Consider the following 25,482-nt stretch of genomic DNA (forward strand, 5'->3'; position numbering starts at 1 on the left):
AGAACCGCTGCACCACCAGGTTAAGGACGTGAGCCACACAGGGCACATGGGTCAGTTGTCCCTGTCGGAGGGCGGAAAGGAGGTTAGTGCCATTGTCGCAAACCACCATTCCTGGCTTAAGCTGGCGTGGCGTCAACCACCTCTCGGCCTGCCCCTGCAGAGCTGACAAAACATCTGCCCCAGTGTGGCTCCTGTCCCCCAAACAAACCAGCACAAGCACGGCATGGCATCGTATTGCCTGCGTACTTGCATAGCCCCTGGAACGCCTACGGAGCACCACTAGTTCTGAGGACAGAGCACTGGAAGAGGCCATGGAGGAAGAAGAAGTGGAGGGGGTGGAGGAGAGAGGTGTGTCACAACCAGTAGTAGCATTTTGGAGGCGTGGTGGCGGAACAACCTCCAACACTACTGCACCTTGTCCTGCATCCTTCCCAGCTGCCAGAAGAGTGACCCAATGGGCCGTGAAAGACAGGTAACGTCCCTGTCCATGCCTGCTGGACTATGAGTCAGCGGTAATATGCACCTTACCGCTGACCGCCCTGTCCAGCGAGGCAAGGACATTGCCTTCCACATGCCGGTAGAGAGCCGGAATCGCTTTCCGTGAGAAAAAGTGGCGTTTGGGGACCTGCCACTGAGGGACCGCACATTGTACAAACTCACGGAAGGGGGCAGAGTCTACCAACTGAAAAGGCAGCAGTTGACGTGCTAGCAATTTGGCCAAGCTAGCATTGAACCGCTGGGCATGTGGATGGCTGGGAGTGAACTTCTTTCGACGGTCCAGCAGCTGGGGCAGGGACATTTGCCTGCTATAATCGGACGTGGGTGTACTGCTAGCAGAGTGCCCGGAAGCACTTGGCTGTGACACACCTAATTCTACACCTTCATTCCTCTCAGAGCAGGTTTCAGAGAGGACTGAAGCTCTAGTGGGGTTGGAGATCCCAGCTGATGAGGAGCAAGGAGAGATCCGCTGTTCTTTGGTGTGGGTCTTTGATGTACGCTTGCCAATGAGCTGCATGGCAGGTCAACATATGTCTGGTCAAGCATGTGGTGCCCAAGCGGCTGATGTTTTGGCCACACGAGATACGCTTGAGATATATGTTGCAAATAGCAGCAGTGCGATCTGATGCACTCGTCTCAAAAAAGGCCCACACCAAAGAACTTTTAGAATAACGCGCAGAGGCAGTGACCTGCACAGGCGGAGCTCTGCGGTGTGATTCAGTCGGTGTGCTGCCCCTAAGCTGGCCCCCGGAGGGCATCCTGCCTCGTTGGACGTGTGCCTCCTCCTCCTCCCTCCTACCAGGCACCCATGTGGAGTCAGTGCCCTCATCATCCCCTCCCTCTTCATCGCTGGAGCAAACCTGGCAGTATGCTGCAGCTTGTGGAACATGACTGCCAGATTGCTGTCCTTCTTGAGCATCCCCTCTCTCTGCATTCACGCTACTGCCTTCCTCTAGCTGAGTATCATCATCAGAGCCTACAAAACACTGGGCATCCTCCTGGAGCATGTACCCAACACTGTGCTCAAAGAGTTCAGGAGACTCCTCAGGAGGACGTGGTGGGTCTAGGGAAGGAGTCACTGATGATGACATTGAGAGGCGGGAAGACGATGGGTTGGCAGCTGCTTTGCTAGTACCCTGAGCCTGGGCGAGAGAGGATGAGGAGGATGAAGAGGGCTTGGTCATCCACTCTACTCTTGCGGCTCAACATGTCCAGCTGCCGAAAAGAAGGACAAGCGTGTCCCATGGCCACGTGCTGATGATGACGATGCACCGCGTCCACGACCAGCACTGTTGTCTCTAGACACAGAGCCTGCTTGCCCTCTTTTATCGGCTCGTGTCTGTCTGCCTCTCCTTGTTGGCCTTCCAGACATGGTAATGGACTGAAGGGAGATGGGAAAGACAGCAATTGGGTAGTGTATATTGTGCTGGAGGCACACACAACTTCCACTAACTCCTGCAGATGGCTCAATTAGAGAAGAGCTATGTAGGTGGATATAACGGTGTATACTGCGTTCAGAGCACGCAGACAGCACGCACAATCTCCTACAACTGACTGCAAGCTTTATTTTAAAAAGAGCAAGATAGCTAGCTATATAGGTGGATATAACCGTGTATACTGCGGTCAGGGCACAAGCTCCTACAACTGACTGCAAGCTCTTTTAAAAAAAGAGAAATATAGCTAGCTATATAGGTGGATATAAAGTAAAAAAGTAACAGTACAGCGCATAGATAAATGATGTAAATAAATAATAAAGTGACACTCTATTAGTGCATAAAAACACAAAAGTCCATAGGTGAAAAGAAAACAAGTAGAGTTGTCAGGGAAAAGATCCACTTGTGCAGTGTGCCTTCGATCAACAAAACAAGTGATGATGTGATTCCTTCACCAATGAGCAAGATGGACTCTCACCTCAAAATATGGACCCCTGATTTAACAGACAGGTCAGAAAACGCATGTTCCCATCATGGGTAAATCACAGCATTCAGTAGATATAGCGGAAGTACTCAAAGATTGAATCCTTTTCAGTATCCTCAAGTTAATATGATTCCATATAGAAACATAAAAAACAAAATCTAGTGCTCTCCGTTTAAACAAATTTATTTAAAACAGAAACAGTAGTAAAAGAGATACACTCACATTCTGGTGCACTGATCTCCAGTGCTGAGTGCTGAGCATGAAAACAAATATAATACAGCGTCCATGCGTGGATCAGTGTAGCAGCTTGCGGATGACGTCGCGGCTTAGGTCACGTGGTCCGTACGCGTTGCGTCCCCGAAAGTAGGCGGGACTTCATCAGCGGCGACGGCGTGACGTCGGACAGCCACTTTTAAGCTAGTACACAGATAGTGAGCCAATGAGAGAAAAGATAGTGCGCAAGACAGTTTCACAGAGACAACACGCATCAAGCGTGACTCCGGAAGCCTAATTTGAGCCTGATCAATTACCGAAAGGAGAGGAAAGAAATATAAAAACTAATAAAACTAATAACATAGAGGGGTGCGCATGAATTCTGCCACATCAGTAGCAACATACATACACTACACAACCCGTTGCCCTCAAATGGAGCGTATAAGATAACAAAAGAAATTCCTAACAAACATAGTAAAGCAGTATTTTAGCACTGATGTGGGGACACATAAGTGTCTCTCAACCTATCACTGCATCCCTGCAGAACATAAAATAAAATAAAACCACAAAGCCGCCGACGCCATCAGCAAGCAACACTGATCCATGCATGGAAAAAACAGTCAATACAAAAAATTAATATAGAAAAAAAATATATAATAATACATACATAAAAATAAATATCAAAAAAATATAAAAATAAAAATAAAAATAAATATGAAAATAAAAATAAAAATAAAATAAAGATGATACATACATATATAAAATTAATGAAATTATCTATCCCAAATGAAGCAATTTAAATCAAAATCAACATTCAAGCCACTCGGGGCAAGAACCCTTGTTTCATGAATCCAATGCGATTCACGTCTGCTCAATTGGCGTATGAAGTTGCCTCCACGCCAATGTTTCGTAACCTTCTCTATCCCCCAGAAGCTCAAACTTTTGGGATTCTGAGCATGTACCAATTTAAAATGTCGAGACACATTGTGTGTCCTAAGACCCTTCTTAATATTGTTCACATGCTCACCTAACCTCACATGGAGGGGCCTGGACGTCCTACCAATATATTGGAGGCCACATCCACATTGTAGCATATATACCACCCCAACCGTGGAGCAAGTGATCAATTGATCGATCTTGTACTCCCTGTTATTACTAGTAGCAACGAAGGATTTCCTCTTTTTATGTTACATCTGGAGTGTTTGCAAGCAGTATACCTACCACACGCATAAAAACCAGACAAGAAAGAAAAAAGCCTGCTTTCAGTTTGTACAGGAGGGTTAATGACACTAGGGGCTATCTGATCACGTAACGAAGGAGCCTTTTTATATATGAAAGAGGGACGTGTGGGTAGGAGAGGTCCTAATACCCGATCCTGTTTCAATATAAACCAGTTTTTTGCGACAAATTTTTCGAATTTTTTGTGCTGGACGTTATAATCCAAAACCATTCTGAAGTTGACACCTCCACCTACTGGTTCTTTTATTCTATCTCCTAATAAAAGAGATCTATCTAACTGTTGGACACGAGCTACTTCATGATCTAGGCCAGATCTATCATAGCCTTTTTCCTAGAATTTGGAGGATAAAATTTGAGCCTGAAGTGAAAAATCATCCACTTTAGAACAATTACACCTTAATCTTACATACTGTCCTCTGGGGATGTTGCACAACCAGGACTTATGGTGGCAGCTCCCCAGAGGAATGTATGAATTGCGATCAGTTGGTTTGAAATAATTTTTCAAAGACAACCCATCCTTGTCTTTACTAATCTCCAAATCCAGGAACACCATACGTTCCTGACTAATATTCCAGGACAGCTGGATGCTCTTATCATTCGTATTCATGGTCCCAATAAATTTATCCAGACCAGCCCGATCACCCTCCCATATCATGATCAGGTCGTCAATAAATCTCTTGTAGCAGATTAATTCATGGGGGCGGTTGCGAAAGACAACGTCCTCCTCCCAGTGGGCCATAAATAGATTGGCCACACTGGGAGCGAACTTAGCCCCCATGGCAACCCCCCTGGTCTGTAAATAAAACTGATGATTAAACCAAAAATAATTTCTGGTCAAACAAAAATTTTAACATTTACGGAGGAATTTTTTATGGCACTCAGAAAGATCGGAAAATGTGGACATAGCCCACTGGACTGAAGCCTGCGCATCATTGTGCCCAATAATTGTATAAAGGGAGCCAACATCAGCAGTCACAAGGAAGCAAGATGCCGAACATTCTAATGATTCAAGGATTTGGATGATATGTTTGGTGTCTTTGAGAAATGCCTTTCTTTTCAACACCAAGGGCTGCAAGAAGGTATCTATATATTGGCCCACCCTAGATGAGATAGAATCAATGCCATTAACTATAGGCCTGCCGGGAGGATTAACACAATCCTTATGTATCTTCGGCAGGCTATATATAATGGGGGTTCTACAGAACAACGGATCAAGATAGAGTCCCTCTTTTTTATTTAAAACATTCTTATTTTTTCCTTCCTCTATTAGCCAATGTAATTCGTCCTTATATTGTAACATAGGGTCTTTATTTAAAACTCGATATGTGTCTGTATCACTCACAAGTCTATTCATTTCGGACATATAATAGTTCTTATCTAGAATAACCAACCCACCACCCTTATCGGCGGGGCATATAATGATGTCATCCCTACTTTTTAAGGACTCCACACCTAGTTTAATATACTGGGGATCTTTCACTTTACATATTTTGTCTAGATCATTTATTACGACATTTTTAAAAACCTCCAAAAACTTGTTATCAGTATTAAGAGGGTTGAACGTAGATTTGTTAAGGAGATTAGAATGTTGAGTTTCAAATGTTTTAACCTGTTTAACCGGATTAGACAAAAAATACTTTTTCATGTTCAGATTCCTAATGAACTTCTGAATATTAACATTAGTATGAAATTTATTTAGATTCCGAACGGGAGCAAATTTTAAACCTCTATCTAAAACCTTTAGTTCATTGTCACTTAGTGTGCATCCACTAAGGTTATAGATACCAGCTCCTACTGGGGTTTTTGTTTTTTGAATTCTCCTACCCCCTCTTCTTCCTCTCTCTCTTTTCTTTTTCGAACCTGACTGCCTGACCGAGGGGTTCCGTAGGGTTGCTGTTTCCACCACTCCTGATGGATAGGTGGTTGTACATAAGGTGGGTTGATGGGTTGATGGATTGGTGGTTGCACATAGGGGCCCCCCCAGGACCGCCCCGTGCGCCCAAAAAATCCCCTCCCTCACCTGCTGAACCATATTGTAATGGCGCAAATCTGTTGGACACAGGTATAGGGTACCTCACAGGACCACCATAAGAGGCCCCCTGGGGGGAAATATGTTCATGCTGGTACCCTCCCTGTCTGTTTGGGGAGTGGTAGCCATAATAGTATTGGGAGTCATTCCCAGGGCCTTCCCTAGGAACCCAATTCCTATTAAAATTGCTATTACCTCTCCCCCTATTTTTCCCATGATTATTACGGGCTCCCCTCCCATACGTACCTCCCCTAGGGGAGTTACTTCTATTGCCAATTGGCCCAGTTGGAGGATACTGTGGAGTGAGAATGGCTTGGGAACCTGGAGGGGGTAAGGAGGTTATAACATCAACCTCAATAGGGACATTATTAGAAATATCTCCCTCAGACTGATTCATCTTCTGCCATTTAAACACATTCCCCCCATTAAAATCATCAGAATCTCTCAAGAATTTTTTCTTTTTCTTATTTTGGACCTCAACGTCCCATTTAGTAACCTTATCCCTTAATTCTACAGAGAGTCTAGTGAAATCAGGAGTATCTTTAAACAGTTCAATAGAACTCCTGATGTCATTTATCTGGGTTTCTAAAATAGTCATTTTCCTTTGCTTTCGTTTCAGCAAAAAATCCATCAGTTCCAAACCTTTTTCCAAGAAAAAACCTTCCCATTCCAACATGGAATCTCTGTCGAGAAGCCCATCGTTGGGGGGAACATCCCATCTCAAACAACGAGGTATTAATCTGGCTGAAATATATTGCTGAAAGGAAACAATATCCCACCAAGCTTTAACCTTTTTCTCAAAAACATGACCAAGTTTCCTAAAGGCCTGAACTACATCTGGGGTTTGTTCTAAAGAGGGAGTACGTGAGAAAATATCACTCAACTTAACTTCCCTTTTTTCCAAATATTGGAAAACATCCATGTTAGCAGCTGTAATTGTAGTAAATTGGTGCAAAAAACTATAAAACGAAAAATCAATCAGCGCTGAACACAACAAATAAGTGAAATACTAAAAAACATGCAGCTAGAATACTATAGGTCAAAATACCAAATCCCACATTACAAAGTAAAAAAGTAACAGTACAGCGCATAGATAAATGATGTAAATAAATAATAAAGTGACACTCTATTAGTGCATAAAAACACAAAAGTCCATAGGTGAAAAGAAAACAAGTAGAGTTGTCAGGGAAAGTTTTGTTCAGCGCTGATTGATTTTTCGTTTTATATAGGTGGATATAATGGTGTATACTGCGGTCAGGGCACGCAGACAACAACCACTACAGAAGAGCAAGAATGCAAAATCGGCCGATAATAAATGGTGTATACTGTGTTGAAGGTACACAGAACACCCACTAACTGCGCTGGCGGCCTTATATAGTGTGGGGCGTGTACTACACAGCCTGAGCTATGATTGGCCACAGGCATCCTGCCTGTGGCCAATCATGGCTCTCCTTGCTGTCGGCGCTGTGATTGGCCAAGCATGCGGGGTCACAGTGCATGCTTGGCCAATCATGAGCCAGCAATGCACTGCGGTGGCGCAGTGCATTGTGGGCCGTGAGCGCCACACAAATTTGGCGCGAACAGCCCATAACATTCGGTATTCGCCGAACGGACGAACAGCCAATGTTCGAGTTGAATGTATGTTCGACTCGAACACGAAGCTCATCCCTAGTGAACAGTGTAGTGGACAGTATAGTGTAGTGATCAGTGTAGTGGTCAGTATAGTGTAGCGGACAGTATAGTGGTCAGTGTAGTGGACAGTATAGTAGTCAGTATAGTGGACAGTGTAGTAGTCAGTGTAATGTAGGACAGTATAGTATAGTGGTCATTGTAGTGGACAGTGTAGTGCAGTGGACAGTATAGTGGTCAGTGTAGTGTAGTGGTCAGTATAGTAGAGTGGTCAGTATAGTATAGTGGTCAGTGTAGTTCTCAGTGTAGTGGACAGTATAGTATAGTGGTCAGTGTAGTGTGTAATGGTCAGTAAAGGAATTAATCAAGTAGGTTAGTGTAGTGGTCAGTATAGGAATCAGGTAGGTCACTGCTATTGTATTTGAAGTAACTCGGGGAATGCTAAAAGTCCGCAGGTTAGGGGGTGCAAATTACTTGCCTTGACCCGGGTGCTGACAACCCATGCTACTCCACTGCCGCCCAGTAGATGGCTCACTGCGGGTCGATCAACCAGGGACAGTGGGGAGACAGACGAGTGACCAGCTGAGATCCGGAAACTGGGTAGGTAGCAGGTGGATAGCAGCACGTAACAGACCGATAAGCAGCTACCATGGTGGGGGCACAAATCAGCTTTAACACGGAAATTCAGGCTCACTTAGCTCACTATTCGCTCGGGGGGAATGCCTAGGAGCTCACAACATCACGCTGCTGCTTGGCGCCATGTAGTAACTCCGCCCCACCGTCATCTGCACTTCTTTCTGATGAATATGTGCAGCTGGAAATATCCCCTACTTTGAGACATATGAAGGGTGGTACAGAGGTTTCACTTGGAGGAACAAATCAAATATCTGCACTGTATCTCCCACCTGCAAGCTTAGTTCTTCATTTTTTTTGCTTGAAAGTTGTAGATGGCCACTCCGAACCTCTCTCTCCTGCTGGAGTGCTGTTTTTCTTGGTTAATGTCTGGTTTAAACTTATGTTAAAAGAGAACTATGTCCCAACCTTTTTTGGCCTTAGTTCTCTTTTTGTTCACAAGGTGACATATAGTATGTTCTCCTGTGACAAAAAACCTCATGTGCATGTGGCGGGCCATTGCCCACTATATCCTGCCAGTGCAGATCAATGCTGCAGCCGATACAGATCCTGACAATACTGTTGAGATCCACCCTGCCGCCTGATTGACAACTGCTCTGGCTCACTAGAGCCAGAGCCATCTGTGCCCGCCCCCTCCCTGTCTGTTCTTCCATTCAGCACTAGAGAATTGGAAAGGGGGGGATCCCTGTGGGGGTGGCAAAACTATGCATATGAAGTAAAACATGTATAATATCCACCAAATCTGCACAAACCATTAACAAATAAATCTAGTTGTATGTATGATTTAATAACGAGGTGCTAAGTTGTTGTGGTTTGACAATATATACTGCTCAATATCTCTGCAACTATACCAGCAAAAACCCGGCAGAAGCAAATGGTGTGTTTGTTTTTAAGATTCAGCAACATGGGGTGGAAAGTGGGCGGGGTTTCACCAACTATAACGCACAATATCTCCGCAACCAAAGCAGCACAAACGTTTATTTTTGCAGCACAAACCAGCACAAATGCGGCAACAAACGAATGGCGCGTTTGTTTTTCAAATTCGGTAATGTGGGGTGCAAAGTGGGCGGGGTTTCAGCAACTATAACACACAATATCTCCGCAACCAAAGCGGCACAAACGTTTATTTTTGCAGCACAAACGCGGCACAAAAGAATGGCGCGTTTGTTTTTCAAATTCGGTAATGTGGGGTGCAAAGTGGGCGGGGTTTCACAACATATAACATGCAATATCTCCGCAACCAAAGCGGCACAAACGTTTATTTTTGCAGCACAAACCAGCACAAACGCGGCACAAACAAATGGCGCGTTTGTTTTTCAAATTCGGTAATGTGGAGTTCAAAGTGGGCGGGGGTTTCAGCAACTATAACGCCCAATATCTCCGCAACCATAGCGGCACAAACGTTTATTTTTGCAGCACAAACGCGGCACAAACGAATGGCGTGTTTGTTTTTCAAATTCGGTAACGTGGGGTGCAAAGTGGGCGGGGTTTCAGAAACTATAACACAGAATATCTCCACAACCAAATCGGCACAAACGTTTATTTTTGCAGCACAAACCAGCACAAACGTGGCACAAATGAATGGCGCGTTTGTTTTTCAAATTCGGTAACGTGGGGTGCAAAGTGGGCGGGGTTTCACAACATATAAACGCACAATATCTCCACAACCAAAGCGGCACAAACGTTTATTCTTGCAGCACAATCCAGCACAAACACGGCACAAACGAATGGCGCGTTTGTTTTTCAAATTCGGTAACGTGGGGTGAAAAGTGGGCGGGGTTTCAGCAACTATAACGCACAATATCTCCGCAACCAAAGCGGCACAAACATTTATTTTTGCAGCACAATCCAGCACAAACGCGGCACAAATGAATGGCGCGTTTGTTTTTCAAATTCGATAACGTGGGGTGCAAAGTGGGCGGGGTTTCAGCAACTATAACGCCCAATATCTCTGCAACCAAAGCGGCACAAACGTTTATTTTTGCAGCACAAACCAGCACAAACGCGGCACAAACTAATGGCGCTTTTGTTTTTCAAATTCAGCAACGTGGGGTGCAAAGTGGGCGGGGTTTTTAGCAACTATAACGCACAATATCTCCGCAACCAAAGCGGCACAAACGTTTATTTTTGCAGCACAAACCAGCACAAACGTGGCACAAACGAATGGCGCATTTGTTTTTCAAATTCGGTATTTTGGGGTGCAAAGTGGGCGGGGTTTCACAACATATAAGGCACAATATCTCCGCAACCAAAGCGGCACAAACGTTTATTTTTGCAGCACAAACCAGCACAAACGCGGCACAAACGAATGGCGCGTTTGTTTTTCAAATTCGATAACATGGGGTGAAAAGTGGGCGGGGTTTCAGCAACTATAACGCCCAATATCTCCGCAACCAAAGCGGCACAAACGTTTATTTTTGCAGCAGAAACCAGCACAAACGCGGCACAAACGAATGGCGCGTTTGTTTTTCAAATTCAGCAACGTGGGGTGCAAAGTGGGCGGGGTTTCAGCAACTATAACGCACAATATCTCCGCAACCAAAAGAGTACAAACGTTTATTTTTGCAGCACAAACCAGCACAAACGAATGGCACGTTTGTTTTTCAAATTCAGCAACGTGGGGTGCAAAGTGGGCGGGGCTTGCATTAAATTGAATGTTTAATATCTCAGAAACCGAACTGGCACAAACGCTAATTTTTGCGGCACAAATCAGCACAAACGCGGCACAAACGAATGGTATATTTTTATTCAGGTTTTACAAACATGGGGTGCCAACTTCACACAGCTCGTGATCAGCTGTCATTGGCTGACAGCTGATAATGTGGTAAGGGGTTGGAATCTCACTGACACGGGTGATCACAGCGTGCGCCCTTCAGGAGGGAGTGGCCAGCTTGCAAAGGGGAGGACATCTATTGACACCCTCCCGGCAAAGCAAATCATTGCTGTAGCCGTCATTCGGCTATAGCGCAGATCTGAAGAAGTTAATCATGTTTATACAATAAAAATTAAAACATTTAATAAATATTGTATCTTTGTGCTCACCTCAGTGACAATTTATTATCCTTAAAAGTCATATTCGCCATATGGGCAGGAGTAATTCCTCCCATCTTTTTGAATGACATACACACCTTTGTACACAAGACCTAACACACCAAAAGCAGACCAGGTTGATGGAAGAGTCGATCGACAAAATTCAGGAGACAGAAGAGGAAATTCAAGGGAAATGGCAAAAATGGCTGACATTCTTAGAGAATGGGGACTATCGTGGTTGATTAACAGGCGAGGGGGACTGAGAGGAGGACGAAGGACACGGGGGGGGGGGGAGATAAGGGGCACATCTCCCCTTTTTTTTTCTTTGCCCCGGGGGGGGGGGTTAAGGGTTACATTGTATATTGTAAGAGGAGGGATACAAGGAGACTATGTAAAATAATTTTATAATCGACTCCCTTCATTAACTGTATAAATGTTTATGTATAAATTGTCAAACTGCTAAAAAGAAAAATAAAGAATATATAAAAAAAAAGACCTAACACACCAATGTCATATGCTCATGCCAACTCATTTCAAGATGGCAGCTAAATCTGAAGCTGTTTTTATATACAGTATCTCACAAAAGCGAGTACACCCCTCACATTGTTGTAAATATTTTATTCTATCTTTTCATGTGACAACACTGAAGAAATTACACTTTGCTACAATATAAAGTAGTGAGTGTACAGCTTGTATAACAGTGTCAATTTGCTGCCCCCTCAAAATAACTCAACACACAGTCATTAATGTATAAACTGCTGGCAACAAAAGTGAGTACACCCCTAAGTGAAATGTACAAATTGGACCCAAAGTGTCAATATTTTGTGTGGACACCATTATTTTCCAGCATTGCCTTAACCTTCTTGGGCATGAAGTTCACCAGAGCTTCACAGGTTGCTACTGGAGTCCTCTTCCACTAATCCATGATGACACCACAAAGCTGGTGGATGTTAGAGACCTTGCACTCTTTCACCTTCCGTTTAAGGATGCCCCACAGATCCCCATTAGGGTTTAGGTCTGGAGACATGCTTGGCCAGTCCATCACCTTTACCCTCAGATTCTTTAGCAAGGCAGTGGTTGTCTTGGAGGTGTGTTTGGGGTCATTATCACGTTGGAATACTGCCCTGCGCCCAGTCTCTGAAGGAAGGGGATCATGCTCTGCATCAGTCACAGTACATGTTGCTATTCAGGGTTTCCTCAATGAACTGTAGCTCCCCAGTGTCGGCAGCACTCATGCAGCACCAGACCATGACACTCCCACCACCATGCTTGACTGTAGGCAAGACACACTTGTCTTTGTACTCCTCACCTGGTTGCCGCAAACATGCTTGACACCATCTGAACCAAATAAGTTTATCTTGGTATCATCAGACCACAGGACATGGTTCCAGTAATTCATGTCCTTAGTCTGCTTGTCTTCAGCAAACTGTTTGCAAGATTTCTTGTGCATCATCTTTATAAGAGGCTTCCTTCTGGGACAACAGCCATGCAGATCTATTTCATGCAGTGTGTAGCGTTTGGTCTGAGCACCTTACAGGCTGACCCCTTCAACCTCTGCAGCAATGCTGGCAGCACTCATACGTCTATTTCTCAAAGACAACCTCTGGATATGACGCTGAGCAAATGCACTCAACTTCTTTGGTCGACCATGGCAAGGCCTGTTCTGAGTGGAACCTGTCCTGTTAAACCACTGTATGGTCTTGGCCACCATGCTGCAGCTCAGTTTCAGGGTCTTGGCCATCTTCTTATAGCCTAGGTCATCTTTATGTAGCGTAACAATTATTTTTTTCACATCCTCAGAGAGTTCTTTGCCATGAGGTGCCATGCTGAACTTCCAGTGACCAGTATGAGAGAGTGAGAGCGATAACACCTAATTTATCACACCTTCTCCCCAGTCACACCTGAGACCTTGAAACACTAATGAGTCACATGAAACTGGGGAGGAAAAATGGCTACTTGGGCCCAATTTGGACATTTTCACTTGGGGGTGTACTCACTTTTGTTGCCAGCGGTTTAGACATTAATGGCTGTGTGTTGAGTTATTTTGAGGGGACAGCAAATTTACACTGTTATACAAGCTGTACACTCACTACTTTACATTGTAGCAAAGTGTAATTTCTTCAGTGTTGTCACATGAAAAGATATAATAAAATATTTACAACAATGTGAGGAGTGTACTCACTTTTGTGAAATACTGTAAATGTAATGTGATTAAAAAGGGGGGGAGTCATATGACCCATTGGGGGAGATTTACTAAAACTGGAGCATTCAGAATCTGGTACAGCTGTGCATGGTAGCCAATCAGCTTCTAACTTGTTCAACCAAGCGTTATAAGCCCTGGTTCACACCAGTGAGGATTTGAAGTTGCACTACTTCAAAGCAGTGCGATTTCATGTGCAGATTGCTGATATCTGTGAAATTTCATTTACCGCCCCTGGCAGTACCATTAAATTGTAAGCTCTAACGAGCAGGGCCCTCTGATCCCTCCTGTATTGATTTGTATTGTAAGTGTACTGCCTGCTCTCATGTTGTAAAGTGCTGCGCAAACTGTTAGCGCTATATAAATCCTGTATAATAATAATAATTAGCAGTAACACCGAGCCATACTCGGGATTGCATTGCAGGATGCTGGTGCGGTGTACTTACCTTGTCCCCAGGATCCTGCGATGTCCCCCCGCTGTGTCTGCGTGTTCTGTCCTCCATCTGAAGCTCTGTGTGCCGGGCTCCGTTCCTTGCGAGCGTTGCGACGCACGGGGGCGGAGCCTGGTGGCAAATTCAAAAAATTTAAAATTCATAACACATACAGTACACTGTAATCTTACAGATTACATTACTGTATCAAATTATTTCACCTCCCTAATGCTTGCAGTGATCTGCATGCACTTTTATATTATATATATACTGTTCTTTCTTGGCAATCTCAAACTTGAGATTGTCCATAGCAACCAAAAAGTGTCCCTTTATGTCAAAAGCGTTTTTAGACCAGCTAGAAAACAGCGATAATAAAATTAGAACACCTGCAGAATTGAGCGATAGTGAATTATTTTTTTTTAATTATTATTATATTATTATTTTCTATAATTATTTATAGTTATTTATTATATTAAAATTTATGATTTTGTGTTTCAAACTTTATCATACCCGGAACTAGACTCTTGTTTGGACAGATTTAAGTTTGTTATTACTAATGCCCTGTACACGCGGTCGGAAATTCCGACGGAAACGGTCCGATCGGATTATATTGTCGGAAAATCCGACCATGTGTGGACTTTATCTGACTTTTTCCATTGTAATTCCGACGGAAAAAATTTGAGAGCAGGATCTCAAATTTTCCAACAACAAAATCCAATCTGACCTTTTGCGATAGTTTGTAGAGAATTCCCGATCGGACACAGTGCCACGCATGCTCAAATCAAAGTACGAGAGCAAAGCTATTGGCTACTCGGCTGAACGTAGTCCCATCGTAACGAACGAACGTCATCATGTTCCCGAACGATCAGATTTTCCGAAAACTTTGTCCGACCGTGTGTATGCAACACCAGTTTCAGACAAAATCCGTCGGAAAAAATCTGATGGATTTTGTGGTCGGAATGTCCGACCGCGTGTACAAGGGCTAAGAATTACAGACCTACAATATAAAATGGCAAATTTCTATGCAAAACAATTGTACCGCTTTCAGTCACAAAAATCTGACATAACCAAACCGCCAGGGTGGTTAACAGATGTCAATGCAAATCGTACTGAAATCGCACAGAAATAGTACAGGAACCAATTTGAACAGTTCCATTGCCGCAAATGGGGGTGCATCTTGTGAAGTTGCACTGATGTGAAGCAGGGCTTATCCCTCGTTCACAATGAAGCAATTTGTCATGCGATTTGACAGGTCACATTGCATGACAAGTCTCAGCCTATTGTTGGCAATGGCACCTTTCCAATCGCTGCGAAGCCGACTTTGTGGCGCTGTACATATTTATAAAAGTACTTCCTGCATTACTTTTGTACATGAAACCGCACAAATTTCTTTCAAGTCGCACCCGAAGTCACACTGAAACCTGGCTTTGAAATAGTGCGCTTTGAGATGGACCCGCACGATTTTAAAGCCACCTTCAATTTGAATGAGGGCTAAAACCTGGAAGCTGAATGGTTACTCTGCAGAACTGCACCAGATTTAGCATTCTCTAATTTTAGTAAATAACACCCTTTGTGCCTGTTGGCCATTTACATAATTCCAAATGTAATGCCCTGAAACGAATGCAATTCATGCAGGCTTACCGTATAAAGAAAAGCGTAACACTGCATGGGAGGCAAAGATACTATAGATTTACAGCAGGAGATGAATTCTGATTGGTTCATGTGGGTTAGGGTCATCATGAGTATAGGTAAGCTCTGGCGTGTTCGGTTCCCAGCCTGAATTTAATCTGAAGAAAGCTGTCACTGTATTGGTTGCTCTAACCCCGTCATCCAGCCATTATAATCTGGCCCTTGTCAAAGGTGCTTATATCCTTGCCTATTCTTTTCTACTTTCAGCACATCAACTTCAGGGACAACATGTTCACTTGCTGCCTAACATACCCCACCCACTTACAGGTATCATTGTAATCAGAACATTCGTGTTATTCACTTTACCTGTCAGTGGTAATAATATTATGGATGATGGGTGTATATTAATGACAAACAAATGAGCTTTTCTTTCCTCATCCCCAGTCATAAGGATCACTTTGTCAGTGTGAGTGTTCAGCTACTATCTATGGAGATCAGGGCCGTCTTTAATATTGATTGGACCCTGCGCAAACATTTTCTTGGGCCCACCCAAATTCACTTATCGACTATTTGCGGGCAGTGCAGGCTCAACAAACAGCTGCTTTTGGCCCCACAACAATGAGTGGGCCCGGGGCAGCTGCCCCTTTTGCCCTATGCTAAAGACGGCCCTGATGGAGATGAGAGAAATGGTATTTGAACACTTCTGCCTTGCAGCACTGATATCCCCCATTCAAAACCCAAGCAGGACACTATCTGCATGGAGTTTGTATGTTCTCATTGTGCTTGTGTGGGTTTCCTCCGGGTACTCTGGTTTCCTTCCACACTCCAAAGACATGCTGATAGGTTAATTGGCTCCTGTCTAAACTGGCTCAAGTATGTGTATGTAGGGACCTTAGATTGTAAGCTCCTGAGGACAGGACTGGTGTGAATGTACAATATGTAAAGTGCTGAGAAAATTGTTGGCAATATATAAATACCTGTAATAAATAATAACTGACGGCGATAGATGATCTATGTGACAATCACAGACCTGTCCTCACCTGTCATCTCAGGGAGATATATGCACCCCCCCAGTATGTTCATTGCAACTATTAATTAGATACACAATATGGAGTATAGTTTAAAAAAAATCATAAATCAATAATAAAGAAATAAATAAATACAATTATAAATGAATAATAAAAACATTATAAATTAATAATACAAAATATAACAGTTCATAAATTGATAATAAAAAAAAAAAGTACAGAATAAAAATATTATACGTTATTAAAAAAATATATATATATCTCAGAATAAAAATAATCTAAATTATTAATAAAAAGATAATAAATCAAGAATCACAATTAAAAAGATCAATAATACAATTGCAATCATATTCAGAATACGATGAGACACGAGAAAGCTGCATACAGCATATTTCTTGTAGAAGTTCAGTAGAGATATGGAAGCTCTGATCTCAGTACACACAATCCATTGATTTCTATCACTGATCGTTAGGATACCACCGGCACTTACCGCACGGTATAAACCTACCTCTCTACTCTCCTGCAACACAAGCAGCCACAACGCGTCCCGTCTCCAAGCAACCCAAACAAGGCGCCGAAAATACGTAAACAATACGTACATGCTCAGCGACCTCAATCGGCCATACTTGTTTAGGGCATGAAACTTTTCATGGTGTAATGTCACATTTTGCTGCCTATCACAGGATGCTGCGGAAGTGACGTTGTTGCGTACTGCGCATGCGCGATGCGTTCCAAACGCTCGCGCCGTGCGTTCCAACATAGTTTCGGCAATACAGTTCAGCGAAACCATCACATAATGTTACGGAAGTGATGTTACACACAACACAAACACTGGGCCACGTTGTTGCGTACTGCGCATGCGCGATGCGTTCCAAACACTTGCTCCGTGCGTTCCAACATAGTTTCGGCAATACAGTTCAGCGAAACCATCACATAATGTTACGGAAGTGACGTTACAGACAACACAAACACTGGGCCGTTCGTTACAACACTAATACTTCCCTTGTTACCTAGTAGGTTTTGCATTGCTGGGACTTGTAGTGCCTATCCTGAGCTACATGCTTCAATGTTCAGTGTCCTCATCCCTATCCCCATGCTTCAATGTTCAGTGTCCTCATCCTTATCCCCGTGCTTCAATGTTCAGTGTCCTCATCCCTATCCCCCTGCTTCAATGTTCAGTGTCCTCATCCCTATCCTCGAGCTTCAATGTTCAGTGTCCTCATCCCTATCCCCCTGCTTCAATGTTCAGTGTCCTCATCCTTATCCCGAGCTTCAATGTTCAGTGTCATCATCCCTATCCCCATGCTTCAATGTTCAGTGTCCTCATCCTTATCCCCGAGCTTCAATGTTCAGTGTCCATCCTTATCCCCGTGCTTCAATGTTCAGTGTCCTCATCCCTATCCTCGAGCTTCAATGTTCAGTGTCCTCATCCCTATCCCCCTGCTTCAATGTTCAGTGTCCTCATCCTTATCCCCGAGCTTCAATGTTCAGTGTCCTCATCCCTATCCCCATGTTTCAATGTTCAGTGTCCTCATCCTTATCCCCGAGCTTCAATGTTCAGTGTCCATCCTTATCCCCGTGCTTCAATGTTCAGTGTCCTCATCCCTATCCGCGAGCTTCAATGTTCAGTGTCCTCATCCTTATCCCTGTGCTTCAATGTTCAGTGTCCTCATCCTTATCCCCGATCTTCAATGTTCAGTGTCCTCATCCTTATCCCCGTGCTTCAATGTTCAGTGTCCTCATCCTTATCCCCATGCTTCGATGTTCAGTGTCCTCATCGAAGCAGGGGGATAAGGATGAGGACACTGAACATTGAAGCTCGCGGATAGGGATGAGGACACTGAACATTGAAGCAGGGGGATAGGGATGAGGACACTGAACATTGAAGCTCGGGGATAGGGATGAGGACACTGAACATTGAAGCTTGCGGATAGGGATGAGGACACTGAACATTGAAGCACAGGGATAAGGATGAGGACACTGAACATTGAAGCACGGGGATAAGGATGGACACTGAACATTGAAGCTCGGGGATAAGGATGAGGACACTGAACATTGAAGCTCGGGGATAAGCATGAGGACACTGAACATTGAAGCTCGGGGATAAGGATGAGGACACTGAACATTGAAGCTCGGGGATAAGGATGAGGACACTGAACATTGAAGCACAGGGATAAGGATCAGGACACTGAACATTGAAGCTCGCGGATAAGGATGAGGACACTGAACATTGAAGCAGGGGGATAGGGATGAGGACACTGAACATTGAAGCATGGGGATAGGGATGAGGACACTGAACATTGAAGTTCGGGGATAAGGATGAGGACACTGAACATTGAAGCAGGGGGATAGGGATGAGGACACTGAACATTGAAGCTCGCGGATAGGGATGAGGACACTGAACATTGAAGCACGGGGATAAGGATGGACACTGAACATTGAAGCTCGGGGATAAGGATGAGGACACTGAACATTGAAGCATGTAGCTCAGGATAGGCACTACAAGTCCCAGCAATGCAAAACCTACTAGGTAACAAGGGAAGTATTAGTGTTGTAACGCACGGCCCAGTGTTTGTGTTGTGTGTAACATCACTTCCGTAACATTATGTGATGGTTTCGCTGAACTGTATTGCTGAAACTATGTTGGAACGCACGGCGCGAGTGTTTTGAACGCATCGCGCATGCGCAGTACGCAACAACGTCACTTCCGCAGCATCCTGTGATAGGCAGCAAAATGTGACACTACAATGGCACAGACTCGGGACGCAAACAGAGTAATAATATAAACAAAAGGATTAATTCTAGCTATTATAATTCTATTCTCATGTCTAATATCTGAACTATTTGAGTGTTTATTTTTACCCTGAAGCCATGTGTTTAGCTATAGGAGGGGATATGTGGCGGACATTTTTTCGGAGACCAATTCTTACTGGCTTCCTTGCTGCACCCTGTGTGTAATGTGTGTGCTGCTGCCCCCCTGAGGGAGAAATTGTCAAGCACATGCATCACAGCTACAAATTTTCTTATATTCTAATCTACACCAACCAGTCACCTGTTCTGTATTAAATAATAAATGTTTATATTAGAAAACTTTTTTTTAAATGATCACGTTTTTCTTTTATTATTAAATTCTAAGTGGATTCTGCCTTTGTTTTATTTTTCCTCCACTCCACCAGTATGTGCTGCAGTCTGCCCCCAAGTATGGCCTTGCATTAGGGCTGAATTGCAAAATACTGGCTAATAGATTTGCAAGCCAGACATCAGGAACAACCCATAATGCACTACTAAGGACTTTACACTTGCTTTGACTTCAACACACATTAACGGCTAGTTAATACTTGCTTCAAAACAAGGCTTCGGACAGGCTTTGTTAAAGCTTTCTGAATGCTAGTCAAAGCCCTGTCATTAAATAAAATGGTTAGCCTACAGTCCTGTTTACACCTTGCTTTTGCTTTGCTACGGCTTTGCTTCAAAAATGATACCCCATGTAGCTTTACTGGTGCTTCAATGTGTCTTCAAAGCCTCCATAGAAGTCTAGACAAAGCTAGCTTGAAGCCCCACCAAAGCCCCATCAAAGCCTCATCGAAGCCCCACCGAGGCCGTACCAAAGCCCCATCAAAGCCTCATCGAAGCCCCATCAAATCCTCACCCAAGCCCCATCAAAACCTCATCGAAGCCCCACGAGGCAGCACCAAAGCCCCATCAAAGCCTCATTGAAGCCCCACCAAAGACCCATCAAAGCCCCACCAAAGCCCCATCAAAGCCCCATCAAAGCCCCACCAAAAACCCATCAAAGCCCCACCGAAGCCTTATCGAAGGCTCACCGATGCCCCAAGCAAAATCAAGGTGTAAACATGACTGTAAACTAACAATTTTATTTAGTGACAGGAGCTTTGACTGGCTTTTAGAGAGCTTTAACAAAGCGTGTCCGAAGCCATGTTTTGAAGCAAGTGTAATCTAGCCCTAAATGTTTGGCCCTGGAAACTATAATCTGAAAGAATGGAGGACTCAGCCCCCTCACTATAAAAGAGTGGGCTCCCAGCAGCCATACTGTCTGAGAGCTGACGATTCTGTGTGTGGAGAGGTACCATGCTATCCTGTGGATTGCAGCATGAGGGGTTCCATCTTGCCTTCTCCCTCCATGCATTCACTCCCCACGCTCAACGTTTCATTGACCCTGCTGTCTTTTATAAGGCCTCTTTCACACATCTGAATAGGTCCTGGACAGCGAATTTCTGTGGCAGACCAATTGCATGGATGGACTTTTATCTGCCCCTATTCACTTGTACCTGCTGGATGTGAGGATGCATATAAACAGTGACAGACAGCCATGGCCTCTCTTAGATTGTTATTAATCTGTACTGGTTTAGCAGACGCAGCTCTTCACATACACCTGGGATTCCAGCTGCTGGAGTCATCTATTGAGCCATATTCAGATGTGCAAATGAGGCCTTGTGACTGCTTATTTGCCCCCTTAATGACCAGGCCCTTTTTTGAGATACGGCACTGTGTCACTTTAACTGACAATTGCTCAGTCATGCAACGTTGTCCCCAAACAAATGTATGTCCTTTTTTCCCACAAATAGAGCTTTCTTTTGGTGGTATTTGATCACCTCTGCGTTTTTTCTTTTTGCGCTATAAACAAAAAAAAGACCGACAATTTTGAAAAAAACAAAACAATATTTCTCCAGTCATCTTCCAGGACGGCACACCTGAGAGATGACTGGTCCACCTGACAGGAAACACAATCAACAACAAGTTTAAAAGTCCCCACCCCTCCCTCAGACCCTCAGTTCTTGATTGTGTTTCCCACAGATGACAGCGAAACCAAAGTTTCTCCTTTTATTTTTTTATGGAGAGGTCTGGGACCTCGCTTTTTCCTAGAGAGGATTATCTTTTTTTGTGGGGCTCAGCGGACAGGGTCTGCCTTTCGCCCTTGCAACCCCCAGAGACACCTGGGGGAGATAGTCCTCGCTTAAGGTCTCCTTTAGGAGCCCTGTTTGCAGCTACGTGGGACAGGGAAGTTGTCCTAAACGTGCTGCTCCCCATTTGTGTTTGCCTACCTGAGCTACTCTTCGTTGGTGGTAAGCTGCATTTCCTCCAGTGCTGAACACGGTGACGTGCGTTCCAGCTCTACGGCGCAGGTCCGGAAGTCCGGATGCATCACTTCCGGCTATCGGATTTCCGGATGGAGGCTGGGAGGTCTGGACGCATTGGCGTGCGTTCCAACTGCACGGCGCAGGTCCGGAAGAGGCCGTACGTCACTTCCGGCCGACGGACCTCCTAAAGATGGCACCGACCGGCGGGAATATTCAAACAGCAGAGGCTGCAGTTTGTGAAAACGCCGTTTACCTTGCAGCACTTTCAAAGGCAAACAGGGGAACGCTCAGGACTGTACCTTAACCCAGCGATTCTGCAGGGCAGCTAAAATCGCCATGGAACCGGAAGGTCCGTCTGAGCAGACAGCCATTGAGGTCGTCACAGGGGGTGAGTGATCCAGCTGTGTTTTGAGGGGCGGGGTACTCTGAGGTAGACTCCCCTTGGCCCTTTTAGACTTGAGTAGCTAATTGTTAAATTTCCTATTTTCCAGGGACTGAAGGCTCTGCCCAGGGGTCAGCCTGTAGGTCTAAAGGAAAGGCTACTTCAAAGTCCAAACGCTGTGGTTATTGTAATGCCAAATTAGCACAGGACCACAGCAAACCTTTCTGCGATAGATGTATCTTTAAACTCGCAGGCAGGGAGACCGCTCAGGTCGTGAAGGAATGTAGGGCTTTACAGTCTGAAATGTTAGCCACCCTTCAATCTTTCCAAACTACTCTAGTGAAGAGCCAGGATGAGAGTCCCTCTGAGAGAGAGATTCCTCACCCACAAGAAAATTTTTCCACATCCTATACGGAGAGTTCCCAGGGCCAGGCCTCCCTATTGTCTGAGGTGGAGGAAGGTCAGGTCCCAGAAGTTACTTCTGGGGAGGATTCGGACCAGGATAGCCAGGGGGAGGCAAAACCTGGGGGTTTTTTGTTGGAGGGTCTTTTAAAGGCCATTTACACCTCGGAGGATATCCAGGTCCCCTCTGCCCAAATTTCAGCACAGGACAGGGTGTATAGGGGCCTAGGAAGGTTGCAGGCCAGAACCTTTCCCATCCACCAGTCTCTGAAGGAGATAGTCCTCAGAGAGTGGAAGGAACCTGAACGTAAGCTTCTCAAATTGAAAGCTTGGAAAAGAAGGTGTCCCTTTAAGTGTGAGGAGGAGGAAAGATTTTTTTAAACTCCTCGTTTGGATGCAGCCCTGGCACAGGTGTCCAAGAGGTCTAAATTAATCCTTTGAAGATTCTGGAAATATCCAAGATCAGATGGATAGAAAATCTGAGACATTACTAAAAAGGGCCTGGGAGGCGAATGCGGCAGCAATGGCGCCGGCCCTAGCTTCCGCCTGTGTAGCCAGAAATACAGACACCTGGCTTGGCAAATTAATAGATCACGTCTCCCGGGGTGAGGAGACTAAAGATATTTTAGACTCACTGGAGGTAATCAGTCGAGTGGCAGATGTGGCAGATGCAGCGGTGGAGACTGTTAGGACCACAGCTAAGGCAGCAGCACTCTTAAACTCCGCCAGGAGGGCCCTATGGGTAAAGACCTGGGATGGAGATTTCACTTCCAAATCCCGCTTGTGTGGCATTCCCTTTGAGGGTTCCCTGTTGTTTGGGTCAGGCTTGGATCAGGTTTTGTCCCGATCTACTGAAAAGGGAAAGAAGTTCCCGGTAAAACCCAAGAGGGAAAGGGTTAAGAAATTTTTTCAAGGCCCCCACTCAAAGACTCATCATAAAGGGAAAGTTGAACAAAGGAAGAGGTGGAATCTTGGAAAAGGAAAGGATAAGAGTACAATTCTTTTTTCCAGTTCCGGAGCCTCTCAGAAAGAGGGTAAATGACGCCACCATAAGAGTGGGCGCAAGACTCAGCAACTTCCTTCCCCATTGGAAAAGGATTACGCAGAGTCCATATATTTTAAATCTCTTAGAAGTAGGGTACAGACTGGAATTCCAAAGTCTTCCCCCACAGAAATTTCTAATTACCTTTCCTCCCAGGGACCCAGCCAGGGCAGCGGGGTTACTGGAAAATTTAAAGGAGCTGGCAGAGCAAGGAGTCATTGCTCCAGTACCAGCCAGTCAATTAGCCCAGGGTTTTTACTCACACGTATTTGTGGTTCCAAAACCCTCAGGCAGATTTTGCTTAATAATAAATCTGAGAGCACTAAACCGTTACTTACTTCAGAAGAGGTTCAGGATGGAAAGTATTTACTCAGTAAGAAAACATCTTCAGGCAGGAGTTTTTATGGTCACTCTGGACCTGAAGGACGCGTATTTACATGTGCCCATTGCTCCCGAGCATCAGAGATACCTACGTTTCGCAGTCCACGTGCAGCAGAGAGTAGAACACCGGCAGTTCAGAGCTCTTCCCTTTGGGCTGGCGGCAAGCCCAAGGGTATTCACAAAGGTGATGGCCGAGGTCGTAGCATATCTACACCTACAGGGCATAAGGTTAATATCCTACCTAGACGACTTGCTGATCTACAGTGTGGATCAGAAGCAAGCAGTGATAGACAGATACATCGTGTTAGAGGTTCTGGAAACCTTGGGCTGGATGGTCAGCCGGGAGAAGTCCTCACTGACACCTTCTCAGTCCAAACTATACCTAGGTTACCTGTTAGATTCACAGGCACAGAAGGTATTCTTACCAGCGGAAAAGGTAGTGAAGGTCCAGAATGCGGTTGTCACCCTTCTCGAAAGAAGAGAAGCCTCTCTGAGATATATAATGAGACTGCTGGGCCTCATGACGGCCTGCATACCGGCAGTAACCTGGGCACAACTTCATTCTCGACGACTTCAGTCTTTCCTACTTGCCTCATGGGGAGGGAAAAAGGAAACATTAGAGTGGATAGTGTCCATCACAGAGGAAGTCTCTCTCTCTCTGCAGTGGTGGCTCGACCCACACAATTTGGTGAAAGGTCGCCCCTGGGCCCAGGTAAACCCATTAGTCTTGACCACAGATGCCAGCACTTGGGGCTGGGGGGCTCATCTGGTAGACCAGTATACCCAAGGGTCTTGGAACCACAACCAAGCCAGGGAATCCTCCAATTTCAGGGAGCTCCTGGCAGTAGGCAAAGCCCTAGACTATTTCCAACAGCAGCTGCAGGACAGAGAGGTTCAGGTCCTCTCGGACAACCGGGTCACGGTGGCATACTTAAATCACCAAGGAGGGACAAGGTCTGGCAAACTGAGGGAGTTAGCGCAGCAAATCCTTGGGGAAGCAGAAAGGAAGGTCCTTTCACTGGCTCACTCAATCTACAGGCAGATTTCTTAAGCAGACAGCCCATCCTTCAGGGGGAATGGGGATTGAGCAAAGAAATCTTCTTCCTGGTTTGCAGACATTTCGGCAAGCCAGAAATAGATTTATTCGCTTCCCGGAGGAATGCGAAGGTCAGCAGATTTTTCTCCCTTTACAAGGATCAAGAAGCAGAAGGGATAGACGCTCTGGTTCAGGTGTGGGATTTCAGGCTGGCTTACGCCTTTCCCCCGTTGTTACTCCTTCCCAGAGTCCTACAGAAGTTAACTTACTCAGGGACAGATCTGATACTGATAGCACCCTGGTGGCCCAAGAGGGTTTGGTTTCCCACCGTTCAGAGTCTCTCGGTAGCTCCCCCGCTGCATCTGCCGGTGCAACGGGACCTGCTTTCTCAGGGTCCAGTCTTCCACCCCGACCCGGGACGTCTCTCTCTGACAGCATGGCTATTGAGAGGGAAATACTCCGAGACAGGGGCTGTTCGGAGAGAGTGATAGACACTCTCCTCCTCAGTAGGAAAGGTGTCACCAGAAAAATTTACGCGAAGGTCTGGAAAGTTTTCTCCTATTGGCTGCAGTCTAAGGAGGGGATTCTCCAGATGATACCTACCATCCTAGACTTTCTTCAAGAGGGGGTGGACCAGGGTTTGGCAGTCAGCACCCTCAAAGTC

The 25,482-nt window shown here is 45.0% G+C and overlaps 1 protein-coding gene across 1 annotated transcript in view; it reads right to left on the minus strand.

The window, feature by feature from the left end:
* Positions 1-17,130, minus strand: part of LOC143930537 (DPY30 domain-containing protein 1-like) — a 60,273-nt gene extending 43,143 nt beyond the window's left edge. The window contains exon 1 of the mRNA XM_077454908.1: positions 16,985-17,130. The gene's annotated coding sequence lies outside the window, so the exon portion shown is untranslated. The remainder of the gene's footprint in view (positions 1-16,984) is intronic.
* Positions 17,131-25,482: the final 8,352 nt, after the last annotated feature.

This window comes from Lithobates pipiens, unplaced genomic scaffold, assembly GCF_037356315.1.
Source record: "Lithobates pipiens isolate NorthernLeopardFrog02 unplaced genomic scaffold, aLitPip1_a1.2 Scaffold_25, whole genome shotgun sequence".
Lineage (NCBI taxonomy): Eukaryota > Metazoa > Chordata > Amphibia > Anura > Ranidae > Lithobates > Lithobates pipiens.